The sequence below is a fragment of the Thamnophis elegans genome, chromosome 1, assembly GCF_009769535.1.
Source record: "Thamnophis elegans isolate rThaEle1 chromosome 1, rThaEle1.pri, whole genome shotgun sequence".
Classification (NCBI taxonomy): domain Eukaryota; kingdom Metazoa; phylum Chordata; class Lepidosauria; order Squamata; family Colubridae; genus Thamnophis; species Thamnophis elegans.
Window position 1 is genome coordinate 135,121,382 of NC_045541.1, and position 25,979 is coordinate 135,147,360.

The window sequence follows — 25,979 nt, forward strand, 5'->3', positions numbered from 1 at the left end:
CTCACACATTCACACCCATGAATAAAAACATAGTGTCACTTTTAGTTGTGGATTTGAATTATTCAGACAGTTAAAGAGGTGAAAATGAATTGGGCATTTAGAGATTTTAATTTATTTTCCCTGCTTTTTGCAGAACTAGTTCTTGAAAGACTGTTGGCTTCTAACATATTGAATATCCTTTAAGCAATTGTTCTTTAATTGAAGTCAATCAATTAATCAGAACTTTTCTCTATCTGACTTGCAATTGCCACAAAAAGCAGCATCTAGCATCCAGAACTCTATGCTCAAGGTACTAACATACTGCATTTCCCCCATTCCAAGCCCATGTCTTCTTTTAATCCCCATTTTTTTAGAAATCATAAAAGTAGATGGATTTTCAGTCTAAAGGATAAGTACATATTATGGTTTAATCAGAAATGAAAACAACATCTAATCTGCTAATGAATTTTGTTAAAGTACTGTGATTATATTTGGGAAAGCCTTGATTCTGCACAATTTGGGAATAGTAAAGACTTGCATTGAGATAGTATGGTAAGCCTATTCCTGTGAACCAAAGATGAGATTTCCTTGTTAGCAAGGAAGCTATCTACATATATAAGTGCGAAAACATTCACGCAGGAATCTGAAATCTCCAGAACCATAAAGCTTACAAACTTGAAATTTGGCACACATGTTCCTCTCGGCTTCTAGGTGCTGTTTGAAATGACCATCAGAGCATTAGTATTTTGTATATTATTATTATTAACACGCTTTGATGCTAAGGAGTTAGACAGTCTTCTCCCCCTCCCAACCTGAAAACTTAGATGTGGGGGTGGCCAGCACGTGACTCATTCGCTCTGCTGGCTGGGAGTTTGGAGAGGAGCCTGAGGGAGAGAAGGGGAGAGGAGAGGTCGATGATAACTACTCATTAATTTTCAAGCTGTAAGTGTCGATTTATCAAGCCCGATCACATAGTTTCATAGTGGAGCACGGGTATTCAGCTAGTTGTATATGAAATGGAAGAGAAAGATGAAGACATTTTTTAAAATGCAATGGATTGTTAGGTTGCAAATCTGGATTGTTTGAATTTACATGTTTACAAATAAGAGATAGGGAAGATGTTTCTGAATAGCTAAATCCTACTGAATTTAAAGAACAAAGAAACAGTTTTAGCTTTGGTACATCACTATGATTGGCCAAAATAGCAAATTAGAGAGAGAGTTATTACTCTATTTACTTGAAAGGAAGTATAGCCTGAATTCAACACAACACACAGCATGAAAAAAAAAACAGAAAATAAATTATGAACACAGAGGAAAATGTTTGCTTATTATTTCATTTGAAAATAAATGTGTGCACACATTTATTGTGTGTTTATGTGAGTGCGCGTGTGCCTGCATACTCAGAGCCATTGATAATCAGGTAGCATGCAAGTTTAATAAATTGTTGTTGATATTCCTGGATTTTTCATATACAACTATAAATAAAAATGTTCTGCTATACTGAGCCTTGACACAAAAAAATATTAAAATATGTAATTTTACATGCATTGACTATTACTGTAGAGGGAAGATACAGCCTCCTCATTAAGAGATTGGTTGCATGAGTAAATTTTCCATCTTTACCAAACTTATGGATAATGTCCCTAAAAATATCTTGTAATAAGAAAACATTCAAAAGCCTTGGCCCCAATGCTGGACAAATGTGTTCCACAGCCACATTACAATGAATGTAAATACTATAATCAGAGAACAAATTCACTGCAGACCTATGTGATATTTCACTTAAGATATTTAAGGAACATAGTCTATAATGTAAGACTGAGTTCTGAGTTCTGATTTTTTTTTTTCATATTGGGGTCAAGGTATTTATTCCGACAAGAAATGCTGAATGACAGCACCTTCTTCCTTTGCTGTGTCTTTTTTCATTCTTTATGAAGTGGAATTACAGCTTTCCAAGTACATTGGCAATTTTCCCCAATATAAAGGAACAAATAAATAATCTTCTCTTTACTTAGATACTAGAAAATCGTAAAAAACAACTCAGCTGAGAAATAACCCTTATTAATCATTAAACATGGATAGCCTTTCTATATATTCACAGCAAAATGCAGGTCAAATCGTACACCAGCCATACAAATTAGATTAAATCTTGAGTGCAAAAATAAATTGACTAAATATTGAGAAAGACAATCTCTGCACAGCGATCAAAAAACAATTTTCAGCACTTTTCCTATTTTATTATAAAATAAAAAGCAACATTACAAAACAAGTACTGCTATAACAATCTCTTGTTTAAGCAGTGGTTTAAATAAATCACATGTGCTTCAGTTGTTCCTTTTAAAAATTTTAAATCCACCCTAGGCTAACTTAAAATGTCTAGAAATTACAGAATCAAATGTTAAACAATCCTACAATCCACAAAATAGAGCCCTTGCTACTAGTTTGCTTTCAATATTTTAATTCCTGTGCATAATTTAGACACCTTGGTCACTGCCACTAATTGGTACATAACAGGATAACTCAAGTGGTTAGGCCACCCTTGGCTTCAATCTCTTGATCAGAGATTACAGTGGGAAAGTTATAGGGCAAAAGTAAAAACAACATTTTAGAAGGAAGGTTACTCTTTGTGGTTTGTGTCAGACACTGAAAAAACATGACAGTCAGCAGACAAATTCCCAAATGCGAAAGCAATGAGATTTTCACAGACCATTGTAAGGTTTGATGACATGGGAATCTATAGCACATGTCACAAATAGCTATTTGCCTCCAAAGGTTTTCTGTAAATCTACTAAATATATACAAGTAGAATCAAATCAACACATTTCAGAGAAGAGATTCCTTTATCCTATATATGCTGGTTCTGTAACAAACTGGAACAGCATAGGCTGAAAATAGATTGTTCATTAGTATATTATAACTTGGATCTGATGAAGTAATACAACTTACAGTATATCTGTAAAATACTGCTAAGGCTATCAAAAAGGTATGAATTACAACATGCTTTGCGATTCAGAATACTTATTCACACGGTCCTGAATACCTGTGCATTTCAGAAGATACGCTGAGCAAGCATTACTTGGTAACAATTCTGGGATGTATTTAAAACTTTCCAAAGTTCCAAAGATAAGCTCTCATTCTTCTGCAGGAGTTAAGTTGGATACACTCATTTTGATCAGATCTCTTTGTACCGAATGAATTAGAAATTCTTCTCATTACATTGCACAGCTAAATTCTTCATATGCTGCCAACAGTGATTTGTATGCTTAGGAAACAGCCTTTTAAGAACTTTATTTCATAATTTTATCAAGATAGAAAAGCCATGTGCAAATCCAACTTTTTAATGAATCTTGAGATGGTAGATTAGCCTCTCCATTGCTCCACTTCTGCTAGAAGGAAAAATCATTTCTTTTCTGCTCCTTTGGTCTTTTAAGAACTGTTATCTACTTTAATTTCATTAGAGATTTTAGTTCTGTTTTTAAAGTTGTTACTTAAAAATGTTTAAAAATGTCCTTTATATCATCTTGAGAGTCTTATGACTTAAGGCCATCTATAAATATTTTAATAAAGATAAATCAAAATTTATTTTTCATCACAACTTAATCCTCACATTTACATCGCTACAAGACATATTTATACCAATGATATTCTACTCCTTAAATTGAATGCTATTTGTATATTACACTTATATGTATGCCAGCTCATCAAAGAGTCTAGAATGAAATGTTCTTATGCACAACAATATACAGAGCTATAACATCTATAAAAATGTCTCAATTACTGAATGGGTTGTCATATTGTAGCAAATCAAAATTAGTTTTGCCATGTTTTGTGAACTAAGAACAAGGTTGGATTAATAAGACAAGCTAAAACAACCAAATTATAGATTAATGTGATAGATGAAGTTAATCAGCTCCATGTGTCAAAGTATTAAGGAGTTAAATGAGCCAGTGACTGGCTGGTGCAAAACAACACTGGATTAAATACTACCAAGACATTTATTATCAATAAACATTGTGACAACTTGTAACATCTGTTCTGGGAATTATTCTGGACAAAGTCACTACCACAGAAAGAGTAGGTTTATGAGTTAGAAGTTCTCTTGGACTCACAACTAAATGGCAGATGGTAACTTTTGCCAGGCAGATTCCATTCAACTTCAACTGGTGCATGGACCAGTCCAATTTCAATTGGACAAACGGGTGCATCACAGAATAACAATTTTTGAATCAAGATACCTCAAAGGCGTTAACATAAAGAATCTGTTCAGGTTCTCATGTAATTGAAATTTTATGGATCTTTGCACCAGTTATATCTGCAAACTGTGGCTATTGCAACATCACTGCATCTAACGATGGTCACATGATCTGGATTTACAACTATTTATTTAATTGCTTGTTTAGTTATAAAATTCCTCTCCTGGATCTCGCCAGACAGAATAATCAGGCTGACGGGACCCGCAGCATGCCTCCTCTGCCACCACGAGTGGTACGGACTAATCCCAATAGGTGAGACGGTCCCTCAAGTAACCTGGACTAATGCCATAAAACCCGTTAAAGGCTCTATTTCCCAGAAGTATAGGCTTCATATTTACTTTCTTGCATTTATATTTACTTTCTTGACTTGCTTTTTTTAACAGGTTTGTTGTAGATTTAGCTATTTATTATCAAAAGGTTTGATGCTATCTACCACCCAATATCCTATGTTTAAATCTTACATCACCTGGAGTAAGAGCAGGGAAACCATTTCATCCCTACTTCCTAGAACATTCAAATCTAGTGACAATTTCTGTAGGCCTGGGGAGTGGAGTGGCAGTACTTCTATTGTACAGAAGTTTGACCGGAAATAAGGAACAAGTGACTAACACCTGAGCCAAAATACCAGCTATGGAAGATCCAAATTGTCATCAAATACAATTTGGCTTAAAATTTGCTCCGACCTTTTAAGATCTGGCCCCTTCATGTCCCTTCCTTATTCCTACCTCTTATTCTGGGTCATGTTGTCTTAACTATGAGCCTGATAGCAGACATCATTCTCATTTTGTGGGAAGGTTGCTATGAGACAACATGGAAAATAATAATTGTTTGAATACCAGAATGAAAATAATAGATAGCAATCAGGTAACTGGATCAGGGCCCCCGAGGATAACAAACTGGAAGAGGTGTTCTTTCTGATATTATAGTCCCAATTTATGAAGGACTTTATAATTTTTTAGCTATATGTCAAGGTAATTTTTAAAAAAATATGGGACCAGTGAGCATCATGTAAAAGTGGTACAGTACTTGCAGGCATCATCCAGTTCCTTACACTTGCTTCAATATTGTGTATTTGTGAAATTTTCCAAGCATTGTTTGGTATAAATTTCCAATGCACAGGATTACTATGGCAGAATTATCTCTCTTAAGGTAAAACTGAAAGCTATATATGGTCTAAGGCGTGTTTCTCAAACCTGGGAACTTTAAGAGGTGTGATCTTCAACTCCTATTCTGGTCTAAGGTTTGAAAAGGAACTTTGTAGTACAGAGGACACTAAAGGAAGACTTTGCTCTAGAAACATTCCAAAACTACAAAGTTGATCTTTTAGAGAGAGTGCATTTTTTTCCTAGAACTAAGTTATTCATTTGTTTGTTTGTTTATCACATTTCTATAGCGACCCATCTAAATACCATACTCTGGATGGCTTATATCCCAACATTAAAAACATTTTGTTGTTGTTTGTTACGAAGTTATGTCCAACCCATTGCGACCCCATGGACAATGTTCCTTCAGGCCTTCCTGTCCTCTACCATCCTCTGGAGTCCATTTAAGCTCACGCCTACTGCTTTGGTGACTCCATCCAGCCACCTCATTCTCTGTCATCCCCTTCTTCTTTTGCCCTTAATCATTCCCAGCATTAGGCTCTTCTCCAGTGAGTTTTTGCTTCTCATTAGGTGGCCAAAGTATTTGAGTTTCATCTTCAGGATATGGCCTTCTAAAGAGCAGCCAGGGTTGATCTCCTCTAGGACTGACAGGTTTGATTGCTTGCAGTCCAAGGAACTCGCAGGAGTCTTCTCCAGCACCATAGTTCAAAGATTTCAATTCTTTGGCGCTCAGCCTTCCTTATGGTCCAACTTTCACAGCCATACATTGCAACTGGGAAAACCATAGCCTTGACTATACACTTTTGTTGGCAGGATGATGTCTCTGCTTTTTAGAATGCTGTCTAGATTTGTCATAGCTTTCCTTCCCAGGAGCAAGCATCTTTTATTTTCTTGGGTGCAGTCCCCATCTGCGGTGATCTTGGAACCCAGGAAAATAAAATCTGTCACTACCTCCATTTCTTCCCCATCTATTTGCCAAGAATTGAAAGGGCCGGATGCCATGATCTTAGTTTTCTTAATGTTGAGTTTCAAGCCATCTTTTGCACTCTCCTTCTTCACCTGCATCAAGAGACTCTTTAGTTCCTCTTCACTTTCTGCCATTAGAGTGGTATCATCTGCATATCTGAGGTTGTTGATATTTCTCCCGGCAATCTTAATTCCAACTTTTGATTCATCTAGCCCCACCTTTCTCATGATGTGCTCTGAATATAAGTTAAATAGGCAGAACAATAGCAGAGCCTTGTCTAACTCTTTTCCCAATTTTGAACCAATCAAAAACACTACATAAAGCTAAAATCACACACAGGAAAAAAATCCAAACCTGGTGCTGCAGCCACTTATTCTTGATGTAACCCCTCATGTTCTCATCCTGCTCTGACTTTATCCAATCACTCCTTCCTTTCATCCACTTGTTCGAAGAGCCTTAACTTTATGCTATCTCAAGCATAAATACCAAGTGGTTGAACAGAAGTATCTCAGCCCTATCTCCTAGAAACAGCCATCCTGATAATCCCTGCAAAGATATTCCATCCATAAGAAGCTTGAACAAATATCTTTGGAAAATATACTGAATGATAGGCCAGTGAGAGACATGAAGATCAAATAGAATGGATAATTACTGTTAGAGGTTCTGTGCATTTGAGAAATTGGATTCTCTGAGCCACCATTTTACACAGCTGCAGTTTTATATTTCAGTCTACCGAGCAAGATATTATGACCTAACCTTTTTTCTCCCTGCATGGAATTTCATCAGAATGTGTGAATTCTGGGAAGAACTAAAAAGCTCTTAAGCACCTTGTGTGGCAGCAATTACCTATACTTCATAAAACCGCAACAGACTTTATTAAGAGCATCCATTACAAAGATTTCTTTTTGGTACGCTGCCACAATTATAGGATACTTTTATAAGCAAAGTTCATAATGACTTAGACTGCTGCTGCATGGCTCTTGTAAGCCACTGCTGACAATAAAACAGTTGCCAGGGACTCATTTTAAATTTCAATCCTTGGCTAAAAGGCAGATTTATGCTAACATTCATTGCTAGATATATTTCTTGTGCTTCCTTGTGACTAGATGTACTTTATTTTATACTTATTTTTGCCAGCTGTTGATCTACAAAACTTATAATGGAAATATGTCATTTATCCCAACACTTACTGATACAGCAGTTTTCACAGCTGAACCGGTTAATGTTTTGGTGGCATCTTTAATATTGATTTCCAATAAAGGGATTTTTTCCTAATTAAGAATTCCACTTGATAACTCCTTATTAGTAATTGGACTTGAAATACATACATTTCTCTATTCCTTTGTCAGGAATATCAGCTTTCCTACTGAATAAACATAACTTTGAACTTTAGATTGGTGCTAGTATATTTATTTATCTTACTCAGGGTAACTCTGGGTGGCTTACAATCAATGTACAGGTAGTCCTTGTTCTATGACCATAATTGATGTTGCTAAGCAATGAGGCCATTGAGTGAATCATGCCTAGTTTTACAACTTTTTAAAGTAAATCACTACAGTTGTTAAGTGAATTATGCTTGCGTTTAGTGTATGTGTCTAGTGAATCTGGTTTCCCACATTAACTCAGGGTATCAAAATCTAACTGGGAAGTTCGCAAATGGTAATCACATGACCTTGAGATACTTCAACTGTCATAAATATATGCCAGTTGCCAAGCAATCAAATTCTGATCACATGAGTGTGGAGATGCTGCCATGATCATAAATCCAAGGACAGGTTGTAAATTGCTTTTTTCAGTGCTGCTGTTACTTTGAATGGTTACTAAACAAAAACAAATGGTTGTAAGTCAAGGAATATCTGTAGAATGCAAGTGAATTCTGGAAAATATTACTTTACCTATACAGGCAAGTATAGCATTTGCTCAATCAAGATCCAGGAGAAAGCAGTTTCTGATTAAGTGGATATCTTTATTTGCATCAAAATAAACAAAGAAGCAAGCAAGTAATAATAATCCTTCCTGCTCAGGATAAACTTACTGCAGAATTATCAGGCATCATTCTTAACACCTTACATGTGACTGACTAGTTTATTCCACCAACATATAAATATTATTTCAAAGAAATCTAAACTAAACTTTGCGTATATTTAAATTATGTTAGTACTGCATGTATAAAGCTCAATTTTACAAATTAATTGGACAAATATATTAGAATTATACCTTTTTCTGTTTGAAAAGACAAAAAACTTCCAGAGGAAAGATATGTGACTAGAACATCCAACTGATCAGATTCTCATGAACTGAGCAGAAGTTTTTTGCAGATTTAAATTCCAATAAAAGTGCTTTTTAAAAATACATGTATTTTTAAAAAGCTCTTTAGTACTAAATTCCTTAGAATAAACATATTCCATATTCTATTGCTTTGCCCCAAAGCAAGTTACTGCTTAAAATTAATCTGTTTGGGTTATTTTACTTGCAATTCATTTCAGAACATCTTTGCCTCCATCACAGTATGTATACATTTCTCTCACCAGAAGACCAAGATCTTCACAGAGGGAAGTGAGATGTGAATTTTATTTTACAACAGTTCCATCACTGAGCAATGACAACAAAAAACAACTATCTCTTGCACACAAAAACTGCTTGGGGTTAATTAAGAATCTCAGAACCAGACCATGACTTCAAACAACTGTCATAATATTATTATAAGGCTAATGAATACAGTGTTTGCTGTTTCTTTTGTGTTAATCTTTTATTAATGAGAATTAAAAATGCACTTTTAATTTTAACTTGAAGGATTAAGATCGGCTGTTACTGAAGGGGAAAAAAATTAATTAAATGAAACAATTTTCAGTGTGTGTCATGAAGATACAGCTGGGAGAAACCCTGAAAGCTAAAGTTATATTCAGATGGCTAATGGTTTTCATGGCCAATCTCACAGGTCATTGCTCTCTTTAATTAGTAGCTTTTGCTAACATAAAAAGCATCAAGTAATTTTTAACACTGACTGCAGCTGCCTACTCCATTAACAAATTGTTATATTAAGAATCTCTACCTTGCATTGTCTATCTTTAAATGTTTCTTTCACACTTTTTTATGAATCTTAATTAACTTTGTCCCCTTTATGTTTATCATTGTAAGCACTGATGGAACGAGGAATGAAATAGTTAACTTATTATACATTTGTGCCAACAGCACTCACAAACGTTGCACAGAATTATTATCATGTACCTGGACAACTGGGCCTTTTGGTGTTCTCCGTCTTACCCAAAAATAATCAGAATGGTAAGAATATTATAATTATTCACCATAAATGATCGAGTTTAATTTCTGCCTTGCAGAACTTTCTTCATATACAAATCTAAGTAGTAGATCGATCCCATAGCATGTTTTGATATAGAACGTGTCTTTACTTGTTGTGGTACTGAAGGAGTTTGTCAACCAATAAAGATGTACTTGTGCATTAGCACAGAAAAACAACAAACACAAATATTACAAATAGAGAATGCATGGGATGGACGGGAATGGATTGGACACTCACACATATTTGCTAAATCATATTACATTCACGGTATAGATTTCCTACAGAAACAAATTGACAACTTGGGGAAGAGAAAATAATGAATTTGTTCTTTAAACTCTAAAGTTTAGCAAGGTTTTAGAATGTTTTTATCACATGCACAAAATTCTGCTTTGCTTTTTTGTTGCTCATAAAGATCTACATATATTTCTAAATGGTATGATGAACATAGATTTAAAAAAACACAAAATATAGATCAAGCAAAATATTTATATTAGGTTATTTGATACATCTTTCATTAAGTATATTTTTCTAAGTGATGAACAAAAGGCAATGGATGGAAGAAGATAATCTAACAGCCTAATCCAAGAATCATGACATTCTAAAAATGAAATTAATTCAAAATCATCAAATCTGTTGTTCACTACTTCTAAAAAGCAATGAAAAGTCCAAGATAAAAATACCTCCATATAATCTCATTGGCATTTAAAAATTTAATTTAATTTTTATTTTATTTTATTTTAGGAAGGGGAAGATGCTGAGGATTAAACCCGGAATCTTCCGGATGTAAAACAGGGTTAACATTTCTGATTTCTTTGTTGGTACTCTCCGAATGCCCAAGATGGTGTCCTGTTATGTTTGAGGAGAGATTCAGGGAGATTATTGTCCTTCTCGGGGCTTGCAGGGGATACCCTATTCCATCGTTGGCTCCAGGTCCAGCTATGAGAACTTCCTTAGACCTCAGGGGTACCCCTGAGCTGCAATTTCATGCCTCGTAGCCGGAACGTCGTGAGTGAAATGGGGCAGTTGGCGGTGAATGGAGAGCATCTGCAGCTGCCGGCGTGGGTGTGCTTGTCGTCGTCGGACACCCTGCCTGGAGTTTCTGCTGCTGCTGCTCCCCACAACATGCTGTTATCCCGGTTGGTCCCCCGTACCTTGCTTATGGACATGATAGGCTGGATCAGCGGGGAGTGGCTTAGGCGGCTGGCATGGATATTGATGCCAGTGGAAAACGGCTTCAGTAGTTGGCGTAGGCGCAGTTGGAGTGGAGGGTCCTTCGTTGTAGCCCCTTCCGATATTACCGCGGTTGCCTGGGCCACCGTACTGTGTCATTTGGCCATTTGGCTCCTCCTCTTGTGACACTATGGACTGGGTCAATGGAGTGCAGCCCTGGTGACGGATATGAGTGTGACTGGCATGGACGGAGCTTAGTTGTTGGAGTTGTAGCAGCCGCCACTGCCGCCGCTGTCCTCACCATCGCCTGGGTACAGCACGGAGACGGCATTGGTCGCTTTGGTTGATGATCTCTGGCGGGCCTGGGACAGGAGCTGTTCCTCTGTCCTGGTCCTATTAGACCTCTCGGCGGCTTTCGATACCATCGACCATGGTATCCTACTGCGATGACTCAGGGGGTTGGAAGTGGGGGGCACCGTTTTGCAGTGGTTCTCCTCCTACCTGTCAGATCAGTTGCAGTTCATGTTGATTGGAGATCAGGGATTGACTCCAAGGTGCATCACTTATGGGGTGCCCCAGGGGTCAGTTCTTTCACCCCTCCTGTTCAACATATATATGAAACCGCTGGGTGAGATCTTCCGTGGTTTGGGGGTACGGTATCATCAATATACTGATACCCAACTTTTCATCTCTACCCCAAACCACCCAAATGATGCCCTTGATGTGATGTCCCGATGCCTGGAGGCTGTGCGGATCTGGATGGGAGGAACAGGCTCAAGCTCAATCCCTCCAAGACTAAGTGGCTGTGGTTTCCGTTATCCCGATTTGTGCATCTTGTTCCATCTTTGATGATAGGGGGAAAAACTTTACCCCCCTCAGAGGGGGCCCACAATCTGGGAGTCCTCCTGGATATGCGGCTTAATTTAGAAGAACACCTAACAGCCTTGATTAGGGGGGCCTTTTACCAGGTTCGCCTGATACGTCAGTTGCGCCCCTTTCTGGATCAGGATGCTCTGTGCACAATCCCTCATGCCTTTGTCCTTTCTCGCTTGGACTACTGCAATGCTCTCTACATGGGGCTGCCCTTGAAGAGCACCCAGAGGCTTCAGCTGGTCCAGAATGCGGCCGCGCGGGTTATCATGGGAGTACCTAGGTGCTCCCATGTTACACCCCTTTTAGGCGGCCTGCACTGGTTGCCGGTTGTCTTCTGGGTACAATTCAAGGTACTAATTATGACCTTTAAAGCACTCCATGGCTTAGGCCCAGGGTACCTGCGAGACCACCTATTGCCACCAGTAGCCTCACACCATCCAATGTGATCCCACAGAGTTGGCTTCCTCAGGGTGCCATCGGCCAGACAATGTGGGCTAGAGACCCTCAGGGGGAGAGCCTTCTCTGTGGAATGAGCTGCCCGCAGAGCTTCGCATAATCCCCGACCTCTGGTCCTTCTGACGTGCCCTAAAAAGTTGGCTTTTCCAGCAAGCCGGCCTGCCCTGAATAGAATAAAATATAGGATTAATTTGGTTGTTAATTTTAATTTAATTTTTAAAATTTTATTGTAAATATCAATTGGGTTTTTTTGGATACTTTATTTAATGTCCCTTTTAATTTTTGTAATATGTGTTTTTTTTTATGTTGTACACCACTTTGAGTCCTTGGGAGAAGGGCGGCATATAAATCCTTTTTTTTTTTTTTTTAAAGATATTTTAATTAACAGTAACAGAGTTGGAAGAGACCTTGGATATCATCTATTCCAACCCCCTGCTCATGCAGGAGACCTGTACTAGGAATTCAAACTGCCAACCTTTCTGATCAAGAAGCTCAGTGTCTTAGCTACTAAGCCATCTAGCCAGGCCTACATTTATTTCTGGAACTTATAAAAAAAAAGTTAGGATAATTTTGCTAGCAAAACTGCTAGAAATCGTTTATTAAACTTGCTTATCACTTGATTATTTTATTAATTACTGTATATTATCAAACAAGATGTTTTTAAAACAATGTTTTTTCAAAGTCACAAGTTATTTTTCAGATCATGGGAAAGATACAGAGCATAAAAATCAATGAATATGGAAGGAAAACAAGTCATCTTAAATTGGGGGAGGGGGAAATGAATACTATCTAAGTTGATATAACAAGTGAAATATTGTCATGTATCTAAAAAATCTTTCTTGTACATATTCTCTGGAGTGTTCCCTCTCACTCAAGAGGATCACTTCTCTCAACTTCAAGCTCTGTCCACTTTACAATCTTTGCTAAGAGGTTTTGGCAACTTTGTAGTGAGATAAATAAAAAGAGTAACAAAGTTTATTTCTCTCTGTTGCTAATGAAACTTTTTAACTAACTCAATTGTTTTCAGAATCATAACACAGAACAGCATAGCCACATAATATATTATAGGCAATATAAGTCTATTCATAACATTTATTTATTATCTACAGTACTGGTGAAGGTAGGAAGTTTGATGACACTGGTAAGATGTTATTATTCTGACCAACATAGCTTTTTAAATATGCCATTTCTTCCACAGAAATTGTTTGGTGTCTTCTACAGCAGGCTACATACTATTACTCTATGAGTTAATTTGCACTTTTGAAATGAACCAAATAAAATCAAATTTCTAGTAATAACCATAACTATTAAAAAAAATGGTGAAAAGCGTAAAGTTTGAATTTAATTGCAATCTGTTCAAAGTTACATAGTGGTAATTGTTAACTTTTAAAATAGATAAGTATGAAAGAGTTAGTAAACCATTAATGTGACTTGTGGACTTCTTTTAACAGTCTAAAAAAAATATAAGTGTGTCATTTAGAACAAAGGCATGGATGGAGAAAAGTATGGATGGATGCATTTGAACAAATGCCCAGTCTGTGGAGAATATACTTAAAACATTTTGCATACTACAGGAAGTAGTTCACAAGCCATGCCATATAAGCTACACATGGAAAGAGTGAGAGGTCATAAGTTTCTAGGCCACAATCACTAACACTTTTCATATACAAAAAGGCCCACCCACCCCATACAGTCTTTGGTAAATGGAGAAATAGAGAGAGGCTAACAAATTTTTATTTGAACACAAAAGTTGGACACCATTCTCCAGTAAATATAAATATATATTTATATTTATGTATATGTATGTATGTATGTAAATATACATACATATACATACAAATAATAACCAAATAGGATGGCATTACCTAGTATCTGGAGGGGAAGTATATCCTCAAAGAATATTATTCCAGCTTCAAGTGACATTAAATTCTTTTCCTCCAATTGAGGATCCTGCTTTTGTATGGCTAGTAAATCAAAGTTCAAAGGATTTGGGACCGTGCCAGGCTACCAGTAAGTCCAAGGCTAGGCTGTACTTATGAGAAGGACCATTCGTAGGAATTGGCATTTCTATGCAGCAGCTGCTTTTCATGTGATCAAAGCAGCAAGTTTTTGTGCCACTACAGCATAAGGCCTAGGATGCATTTACATATGTAGATGTGACTGTCAAAAAAAATTAGCAACAACTTTTGTTTTCTGTGCTTAGCAAATCACTACACACTAACTGAAAAAGACAAGAGATAAAAATGGAGCAGCTATTTAATATCTGTCCCATTTTCAAAGACAGAGCAAGCTTTGATAAGCTCCTTTTAAAGGGTTTTGACATAGAGTACAAACATTTCTATTGATTCCTGATTTCAGAATAGTATGGCTGTCTTGAATATCCAACCCTGCATTATATGTAACACACTGCCTAAGGCTCACTTAAGTTTCCAGAATTGTTAGGAAGAAATATAAACCTATATCTACATAACTGAATTATTTAATATATGGCTGCCAAGATACCAAAGTACTCTGTGCTGCTTCTATTTTGTTTAGCAAATATTATATATAGTCAAGAAAGAAAACACCTTGAGCCATTCATGTCTTCACAATGAGCATGCACAGAACAAGTCTCTCTTAAAAAGTGAGTGGTACTGGTAGTGATGCAATGAACTTCACATTATTTTATACCTTTAATCTTATGAATTCATTGTACATTTTCAGGTTGGTGATAAAAGTATTAAATAACAAGGTACTTTTAATTAATTCATCATTTGTTGCATATTTATTCTGCTTTTTCTTAACAAACTCAAAGCAGCGTATGTGGAACCCCTTCCCCTATTTTTTTTCCTCCCACAACAGTAGGCTACATTAAGAGATAGGGATTGCCACAAAATGGTAGACAAAGCTAAATAGAGATTTCTACTGAATTTTTAAATGCCTTGATTTAGCACAATAATCAGGTCAAAGATGTATGTGTAGTTGCAATTTTTAGATTTAGGTTTTGGATTACCATATTCCTATCGCATGCTTGTGTACATATATAAATCTATCTGTGTCTATTTATAAGATTTATGTGGCTGCCCATCTTAAAAACACAATTCTGGGTGGCTAACAATAATTACACTGCTTTCCAAAAAAAGGAACAAAAACAATGAAACCCAAACCTGATGCCTCAGCCATTCTTCTCTGATGCAACCAACAAATCCATCTCCAAGTTCTAGCAACACTCTGTCCCAATGCTTGGGAAAATAGCCTACACTTTATACCCTGAGCAGGCTATTGCACAAAAGGCATGGTTTTTAATTTGTATTTGCTATTGTGCAAAGAAAGTGACTTTAAAAGCGTGCAGGTTGATCAGAGAATTTGAGCAGTAATTTTATTTCTTTTTCTTTCTCTTACACACAGCCTCTCCAATTCCATTAGGTGCCATTGGGTGTTGGTCTTTTATTTATTTTTTTCCAATGGAAAAGGTCCTCCTGTAATTGAAGAAAGGAAGCTAAATCAGTGTTTTTCAACCACTGTGCCGTGGCACACTAGTGTGCCGTGACATAGTGTAAGGTGTGCCGTGGGAAAAACACCTGCCTATAGTCAATATAGGCACAGAGTTAAAAAAATTTAACATTTTCTAATGGTGGTGTGCCTTGTGATTTTTTTCATGAAAAAAGTGTGCCTTTGCACAAAAAAGGTTGAAAAACACTGAGTTAAATGACAGCAAAGTGGGCAATCTGACTGCTGCCAGTGTCCACAACCAATTGGAATAAGCCAAACAGTATTCAAGGTAAGAACTGTGACTCCTTAAATTGGCAAGGTAGATCAACAGCAGCAATTCTAAGGAAGGCTTTGAAAGTTAGGCCCCCATGTAACCTATATAAAGTTGTTTTAGGTTTAATATCAAGCTCTTTATAAATTGTCTATGATTTTTAAGTTAGGAAAAGTTGAATCTCAGAAAAAAATTGCCATTTCAAAAAACAATTTGATCCCCTCCATAAGCAAACCCAGAGAAATAAAAACTTAATCTATTTTAATTTACCTAGTACAAGATTTAAAAGGTAATTTGTCATTTCTGGTTTCAGAAAATGATACAATATTGCTTATGGGCATGGATGTTGTATAATAATGGTATAGCTTACATAAAATGACAAGACAGGAAATTGAATGCCACATTCTTTAGTCGGTTTTGTGTTTTAACATTCTAATTTTTTTTGTCTGCGTGTTTTATTACTTTTCCATATTTGTGCATGACAGAAATTTTCCTCATGGCTACATCAGAGAATCAAGTTTATCTTCTCTTAAAAAAAACCTTTATATTATGGGGAAAATAATAATTTTCTGAAGAGCAAAACTCTTGTCTGAGAGACCAGCCATTGGTTAGAACTATTTGAAGGCAGTTGCCAAGTTAAAAATCAATGACCAGAGACATTTTAATAAGCACTGTAACCTGGAGATGAATGCTTGAGCAAGTTGGCACCTTGGGAAAAAAGTGGAATGGAGAGTAAGAGATAAGTAACTTTTTTAAAAAATTCTTATATTTATATCTGAGACAGGTCTCTTTCATTACACATCACACCTGCAAAGTGCTCCTTAATAAATAGCTTATGGCTTTCAAAATCTAGAACATCCTTTTTTTAAAAATCCAGTTTAACTGGATGCGTTTCATTTATAAAAATGCAATTAATTTTATCATGAACTGTAAAAAGGAGTAGGGGCAAGTGATCTCAAGGAATTAATAGAAATTCAGGCAGGAATAACTTCAGAGAGCAAGCAATACTAGTGTTTTTCAGTATTGTGCTAACTCTGGGGTCACTCATATTCAACTTGTTACTTTGCAACTATTAACGAATTATCTGGACCCATTTCAGTCTGGTTTCAGGAAGGAGCATAATAGAGACACAACATAGATATAGTCTATGATGACCTGTGGCAGAACTGGGATGGGAATGCTGCATCCATCCTTGTGCTCCTTCTGGACTGGCTACGGGGGTTAGGAGTGGGAGATGCTTCTTTCCTCAGAGACTGGTTGCTGTTGGCATGGATGGAAAGCAAGATATTATGCTGGTAGCCCCTGTGAAGTATCTCAGAGCTCAACACTCTTCCCCATCCTGTTTCATATCTACAGGGTCACAGGCTGAGACAATCGGTAAGATATCATCACCATGTTCATGATATCCAGCTTTACCTATTCATCAGTCTGTGCTGCGCAAGTAGGGGTTGAGATACTGAGGCTCTTTTGAGCTAAGCAAAACATAGGATTGTTGAGCTCAGCAAACTATATTATTAGCTTTTTTCTCTCAAATAAAATCATTAAGTCTATTAATTTATTACTCTTTCTAAAAGGTATCTCAAATTCTGATTTGGGAGGTTATTTTGTTATGTTTATGGCTTAAAAATATGGGTGGCTATAAAAAGGATGGACTCCAATGGAATGCACTCCCTCTGGTATTCAGCATAGCAATTTTGAAGAAATGAAATGGCACCAGTGTGTGGTGGTTCATAGGGATATTTTTTCCTGTTGTTTTAATATATATATAAATGTCACAGAAGGCTAAGTAGAATTAAAAGGACTTGCAAATGTCCTAGATTCCTCCCTGTTACAAAAAGTACAAAACAACATGTATTTTTGTTCTCCGAACATGTATCTGAAACTAGTTAATGAATTTTTGATCCACCAAAGAGCAAATATTGAAATATACCTATCACAAGGCATTCTAGTTATTATAAAGGTCAGAATAGAGAGTGGTATATTTCTCCACAAACATGTAAGGTACATTTTTCAGACTATCCAGAGCACTAAATATGGTACATTCCTTTTCCAGGATGTACTAGAAAGAAATGGAAACAGAACATTTTGCAATTACTGTGAAAAGACAGGACACAAAGTTCAACTTATAACAGGCTAACAGGGAACAGAATCCTGGAATATGTTCCTTTGCCAAGCCAGACTGAGAGAGGGTACTTCTGATGGGAACCAAATGTTATAATTCATGAGTGAAAAATCATTTATTTGTAGAATGTAGAAATGTAAAATCATATTACAACAAAATCCCATATTTGTAGAATGTAGAAATGTAAAATCATATCCCAACAAAATCTGTCTTTCTCACTCTGATCAATATAACTGAAGACTATAAAAAGAAACAATAAATTTATATTTGCAATTATTGATTTTTACTTATTAGATTTTTAATCCCACCTTTATTACTTTATAAGTAACACAGGGCAACAGACATACCTAAAATTATTTCTTCCTTCTCATTTTCTCCACAATAACCACCCTGTAAAGTGGGTTAGGCTGAGAGAGAGTGATTGGCCCAAATTCATCCAGCAGGCTTTCATGCCTAAGGCAGGACTAGAACTAGAACTTACATTTTTCTGGTTTCCAGGCCAGCACCTTAACCACTACCCCAAACTGATTCTGTTATAACAGACAGATATTATTTTTCTCAAATATTATTACTATTGCTATTATTGGTGTTAAATAGTAAAAAAAGAGCATGTTCTACAGAATTCCTAGTACATTGAATTAAAACTGGAGATTATATTGCTTCTACAAAGTTTCAAGAAATTTATTGCATCAGTTCCTGCCCATTCTAACTACAATATGCAATATAAATTCAGCAATTACATAAGATTGGAGTTAATATAGTCCTTCACCCAAATCTCTAATTTAACTAAGCTAGTAAAAAAAATCTATATATAAAGAGGAATATCTGCACATAAAGTTAAAAGAAAGACCAATGGGTAGATCAGTGAAGCAAAGTAAACATTTTTCTTTTTCTTAATTGATTTAACCCTGTTATAGGTTTTCCATATGTTTCCCTCTTTAAATGGCAACATTGAAAATGGTTTGTGAGTTGTCGAAAGAAAAAAAAGTTTGCTCACCTTCCTATAGACCACTAACATCAATTATAACAAAGAGTTATACTAGAGGATTTAGAAAAAAAGTTTGATAGTGGTGGCAGATCAAATAGGGCATAACATTAAGCAAATTGCTTTTTATACATAGAGGTAGACTAATCTATTATTCAAATAGTAAGCACTATAATAATCTCCTGCTATCTTTAAAATTATACTCTAATAGCAGCAATTTAAAATAAGGTGTTTCTTCTTCCCCAAATAAACCTCCTGCAAAGGAAGCAGCTGATTAAATTTATTTGGTGCTGATTTGTAACAGAAGATTACATCCCTTTTCAATTTATCAAAAAAGGAGGAAATATCAGATCTGTAGTTACTTAATGTTCATAATGTATTAAATATGAGCTGATTATTTTTGCAACAGTTTTGAGTAATAACTGTTTCTAAAGCTGCCATGAAACTACACAACTTATTGCATCCTGCAATCATATTATGCCCTTTCTCCCTTTCTCCCTTCCCCTCTTCCTCTCTCTATCTCTCTCACATATTAATTTAAAGACAATGCACTCTGAATGTTCTACAGTTTTGCACTGTAGTTTGATCCACAGTTCTTTCATGGAAAACATTCTACTCAATTTTCCAGGAATAGCATATATAATGTTCTCAAGCCTAGCCAATTATTTATCAAGCAAATATATGTGATCACAAATTCAGTCACATGGCACACATTAGGAAACAGCTGGGTTATATCAAATAGAAGCAGAAGATATAAAGAACATGATTGAAACCTCAGTAATCTTACTTTTTTTCATTGCCCACTTATCTCAGTTCAATTTTTTTCACAAAAGTATGAGTTAAGGACATACAAAGGTTTCTTAGAATTTTATCAGCTATCTTTGCTAAATAAACAAGATCCTAGTACAAGATGATGCATATATATATATATATATATATATATATATATATATATATATATATATATATATATATATATATATAATGTGTGTGTATGTATGTATGTATGTATTATATACATATATACACACACACACACATACATACACGCATATACACACACACCAATGGTGGGTTTCAAATTTTTTTAGAACATCTTCTATAGGTGTGGCTGCTTTGTGGGAGTGGCTTGCCGGCCATGGGACCGGGTGGGAGTGGCTTGCCAGCCATGTGATTGAGTGAGAGTGGCTTAGCAATCATGCGACTGGGTGGGCATGGCCAATTTATTAAATGTGGTGAAACTCACTTAACAATGCTCTTGCTTAGCAACCAAAATGTTGGCTCAGAAACTCTGGCATTTGAAGCACGCAAGTCTTAAAGCTGTCAAGTTACAAGAGCCTTGCACCACTAACCCTTTAGAAAAAAAAACCCCAGGGGTGTTCAAACTTGACAGCTTTAAGACTTGTGGACTTCAACACCCAGAATTACTCTTCCAGTCATGTTGGCTCAGGAACTCTGGCATTGAAGTGTGCAAGTCTTAAAGCTGTCAAGTTACAAGACCCTTGCACTCCTAATCCTTTAAAAAAAAACACCAAGGGTGTGCAAACTTGACAGCTTTAAGACTTCAAGGTTTAGATAGGACTCTTAGAAGCGTGGGGGGGGGGGGTTGCTGAGCCAATCAGTGAGCGTGGTGCGGGGCAAGCGTGGTGCGGACGGGCGGGGGAAGGGAGTTGGAACCGGTTCTAAACGGCATGGTAGATTTGTGGAACCTCTTCTGGCAGGAACTCACCCCTGATACACACACATACACACACACACATGCATGTATGCATTCAATAGCCTAGTCTTCCATTAGTTAACTTAATTACATATTAGTTTTAACAGTATGAGTTAAACAGATTCATTTTTGTCTTTCTTTTTCTTAAAAGGCCTGGTGGCACAGTGGTTAGAATTCAGTATTGCAGGCTAACTCTACTCATAGTCTAGAGCTTCATCCTGACTGGCTCAAGGTTAACTCAGCTTTCCATCCTTCCAAGGTCGATTTAATGTAATCTTTTTCCGTGCTTCCTATAGATCAGTGATGGCTAAACATTTTGTCATCATGTGCCGTAATGCAATGCATGCGTGACACATACACCCCACATGCCCCGTACGCATGCAACACCCCATGCCCCATTTGGGCCTAGTGGGCCTCCCTGCAGCCTCCATGCCCTGCTAAAAACTAGAAGTCTGACCTGCACAACCCCTACTTTCTTACCTAGATAAAGCAGCACTGCCCTTTCCAAATTTTAAATTTCATCTCTTTGTCTATGTGCCCCTGTGTTCTCACGCACACAAGCATGTTTTTATGTGTGTGTATTCTCTTTCTCTCTCTCTCTCTCTCACACACACACACACACACCAGCAAGAAACTAAGTGTACATTTTTCCCAACACATTTATTTTTCATTTCTTTTTTTTTGCTTTCAAAATTTCTCAAAGCTTTTACATCTCTAAATCCTGCCAAGCTTTGCCAAAGATTTCTTCAGAAGCAGTCACATTCATCTCCATAATCCCCAAGGTGTTAAGAAACTCTTTCCATCGCTGTAAAAGCTCTAACAAATTGATAGTTAAAGAATAAGAGCATAAAGGCTAAGCATTCTCCAATATTACAGCATTTAATTGTGTAAAAAACAGCTAAGGGTTATATATTATTTCAGCAGGAGAGAGTTGTAGGCAGTGGTGTGCTGTATTAACCTATTTTAGAACCACTTTCACACTTCCATACTGGTGTAATTGGAATTTTCTTTTAAATCTTGCAATGAAAATTTACAAGACAGATATATGGACCCCCAGAGATTTGAGCTCTAACTCTTCACAGTCTGTTTCAGCAAGTAAGGAATTAAACCAAGGGGGAAAAAGGATGATTTGCTTGGTACAATTGTTTCAGGATTGTTTCCCCAAGACAATATTACTTTGGTTGGACTTTAAATATCATTCTTAGGTTGTCTAGTTGAACCTTACATAATTGCTGGCTATATACTAGTCTCAAAAAATTGCTATTATTACCATAAAAAGCCTAAAAACATGTTTTTGGATTAAAAGATATTGCTAGATAAAACAAGGGAAGGACAATAGGGTTTCCGTGAGCAAGTCACTCTTCCTGCGGAAATGGATTCAAGCACCATTTTGAATAGAATACCCAGACATATCTGAGGCCACTTTTCCCAAACACTCACAAGATATTTTAGCACTGCAAAACCCAGATTTCCTAGTTTTGGCCATACCATATTATTTATATTACTCACAACCAAGAATGTGTGCAAACACTTTTAACACTGAGATCATTAATCATCTATTCAGAAGAGAAATCTTTCAGTTAAACTAATATGTGATCCCTGTAATTAGGTTAGAATGATTATGTATTAGTTGTAATATGTATTACATATAATTTTTAATAAGAGCTAGTTTGGTTAGTTAACGTGCTAGCCTAGAAACCCCGAGACTGTGAGTTCTAGTCTTGCTTTAGGAATAAAAGCGGGCTGGTTGACTTTGGGCCAATCATCCTCTCTCAACTGAACCCACCTCACAGGGTTGTTATGGGAAAAATAAGAGGGAAAAAGAGTATTATGTATATTCACCACCTTGGTTTATTTTAAAATAATAAATACAAGCATAAAGAAAATAAAAATACATATTTAAATTAAAAATTTAAAATTAGAATAATCTAAGTATGCTAAAAGACTATGGCCAAATTTCATATTTCCCTTAATTCAAATATATGGATTTTTAAAATACATTTGTTTGCCAATTAGGTAAAGGTAAAGGTTCCCCTGCACATGTGTCCTCATCATTTCCGGCTTTAGGGGACGGTGCTCATCTCCGTTTCTAAGCCGAAGAGCCAGTGTTGTCCAAAGACTTCTCCGTGGTCATGTGGCCAGGTAAACGCCAAAGGAGCATGGAGCGCTGTGGTCCATATTTTTCTACTTTTCTACATTTTTTAATGTGCTTTTGAACTGCTAGTTTGGCAGAAGCTAGGACAAGTAATGGGAGCTTACTCTGTTACGCAGTGCTAGGGATTCAAACCGCTGAACTGCCAACAAGCTCAGCGTCTTAGCCACTGAGCCACCGCATCCCAATTAGAAGAGCTTTTTTTCTGGGTTACCTGTTGGCTGTATCAGCAAATACCAGCAATAAATATCAACATAATCAATCACACATTTAGAAAAGCATTCACATTTTTCAAAATAATTTTTTTTGTTAGTTAGGCCCTCTTAGACTATTATATCCCAGTTTTGTAAGTATATTTTGAACTTTACATGAGTTATTGTAATAGTTTAGAAATAAACATTATTTTTATCCATAGCAAGGATTCTATCGATAAGAGGCACTTCTATTGGAGGTAAGAAAGATGTTTTTTACTTAGCAATTGCAAATTTGTGACAGTACCTCCAGATACAATCAATGCCAGATGATCTAATTACCCAAACTAAAACAGATTAATGCCCTGTTGGCAGGCTTAACCAATGGCATCTTTTTCTTTCCTGGGTTTACTTTGAACTTTTTTTTTTCCATTTAGCCCATTGCTGACTCAACGTTCCTCCCCCCAAAAAATACAAAGGGAAGTATTGCTGAATATGATTTGATCGTTAGAGAGTTCCCATGGGCTCATGAAGAAGACCAGATTTCCAGTTAAATAGCAGAGAAGCCAAAATATAACAATTCATTAGGAGAGCAGAAGGCAAGCAAGCAATTTGTTCATTTCAAACAGTAGAAATTGCTGCTGACCTCAAAAAGTCACATGGCAGTATTATCTTGGCTCTTGAACAGGGCAATTGAAGGAGACAAAAGCCATTTTCATGTGCTACCTCCTATACTTGATAGCTCTGCACTCGGTATGTGAGGGCTAAAAAAATAGAACAACCATTGTATGTTTCTTCTCTATCTTTAAAATTTCTAATAAGGAAGATAATAAGAAAAGGGGAATGAGATCTTCAATAGACCTTGATGAAAGAATCAAGATTTGTTCCATTCTTCTATTGACAATTCCAAAGAGAAACAGTACCCATACTTTCGTTCCACATCCAGTTCTTATATCCATTGTTTTTTGTTTCATTTTACTTCCGAAAATCATATTATGTGTGTATTTAATAATTATTTTTTCTTTCAATCTGCAATAATTATTTTTACCATCATTAGAGCTGTGGTGGTATAGTGGTTAGAATGCAATATTGCAGGCTGAATCTGCTCACTGCCAGAAGATTGATCCTGACTGGCTCAAAGATGACTCAGCCTTCCATCCTTCCGATGTCGGTAAAATGGGGACTCAGATTGTTGGGTGCAATATGCTGACTGTGTAAACTTCTTAGAGAGGGCTGTAAAGCACTATGAAGCAATATATAAATGTAAGTATTATTGCTATTAAAATTTCTAATTATTCCATTAAAGACAGATGGAAACCAAAATTCTTTCATCTCCTTGGTAGTCAGGTAGTATTAGAAGATAATGGACTAGAAGAAATGAATTATGCAGTCTCAGAACCAGGATTTCTTCATTCAGGTAACTTCATTTTCAGCAAATTCCACAGGGTCTGGTAGAGATTTGCCTGCCTTGGGCAATCCTTAACGTCTAACAAGTAGAATATGGTGTTCATTAAAGGCAAACCTCAACAGGGAACAGAGACTTTGGAAGTCAGATTCTTACATAACAATCCTAGCCTGCTTAACTTACTAAATACAAATGTTCCTCTTAAACTTCCAAAAGGATAGTCACATCTGTCTGCTAAAGCAGAAACAGAGTCAAACACTCTTATTGCTCCAAGGAACCATTTATGCCAAGAAATCCAATTTCCTGTTCAATGCGGGAATCTAAAATAAAACACTTCCAACAGATGATGGTCCAAATTCTGCCTTAGCTGTACTTTCAGCCCATCTTGAATTATATGTGTTGTTTTGTTTTGAACTATTATTATACACTGCCCAGGATTGTCTCACAAATGAGTAATCTACAGATATTGTAAACAAATAGACAAGTATGCCAGAGGAGAGGATGTTTGACAATTATTATTAATTGTCAATTACAAATTAAAATTATGTCAATTATGACTTGTTCAAGATATGTGGTTTTATTTATTTGGCTTTGGCAGTCTTATTCAAAATTATTCCTATACAATTTTAGTGATACAAAGAACTCACAGTAAATATGGGAAATTCAGAACTAGAGAAGGCCCACAGAGAGCTGAGAAATAGCTTACCTTCGCTGAAGTAATTGGCACTTTCGTTACATTGTTAAAATTTCTCCAAAGTTAAATCTCTCTTCCTCTAACTGATAAATAAACCAGATTTGGTTGGGCTCTTTACTGTCAGCTTGTTTGGCTAACATCCCAGTGCACACCACATAACACAGAAAGATAACGAAAAGCAGAGAACTCTCAGTGACCTCACCAGAAAGGCCAAATTACCAAACAGAACAATGGCAGAGGAGAAGCAGTGAACCCACACTTCTATGGATGACCCAAATATATAAGCCTAATATACCTTTCCACTCAATGTATCATGCTGGGAACCCTATCTAAAGAATTAACAAAACAGCTAGGCATCTCACAAGGGAAGCAGACAATCCATTAACTTCCCATTACAGTGCCGTCAAACAATCACAGACATGACTATAGGATGAAATCATGGTCTCATTGATGTTACAGCCCTTTTCACCTCAGTTAGATTCAGAATAGTCAAATGTTCACATTATTCCACAACCCACTTAACTGAACCATATATTCAAAGATGAAACACCCAGGATTGTAGATTGTAGATTTCATAAACTTCTCATGCTTCCAATTCAATGGAACACCTATGGGATTATTGCTTTCTAAAAAAATTTCCTATTTCAAAGATATTATGCAGTTATGTGGATGTTGCTTCATAACAGAAAAACATAACTTACACATTTTATTCTAATATATATTGTATACTATTTATGCATTTTATATTAATCTGTATTGTCTCATCATAAGAATACTTATATTTTACAATGAATTTAAATCCTAGAATTTTCAAGTAGTATAAAGGTGTATTATCTTAGAAACCATATTATCTGCCTAAAGCAGCCT

General features: G+C 36.3%; 1 protein-coding gene across 2 annotated transcripts in view; it reads right to left on the reverse strand.

The window, feature by feature from the left end:
- The window catches only part of CEP128 (centrosomal protein 128), a 184,917-nt gene that overhangs the window by 49,447 nt on the left and 109,491 nt on the right, over nt 1-25,979 (reverse strand). The window lies entirely within an intron of this gene.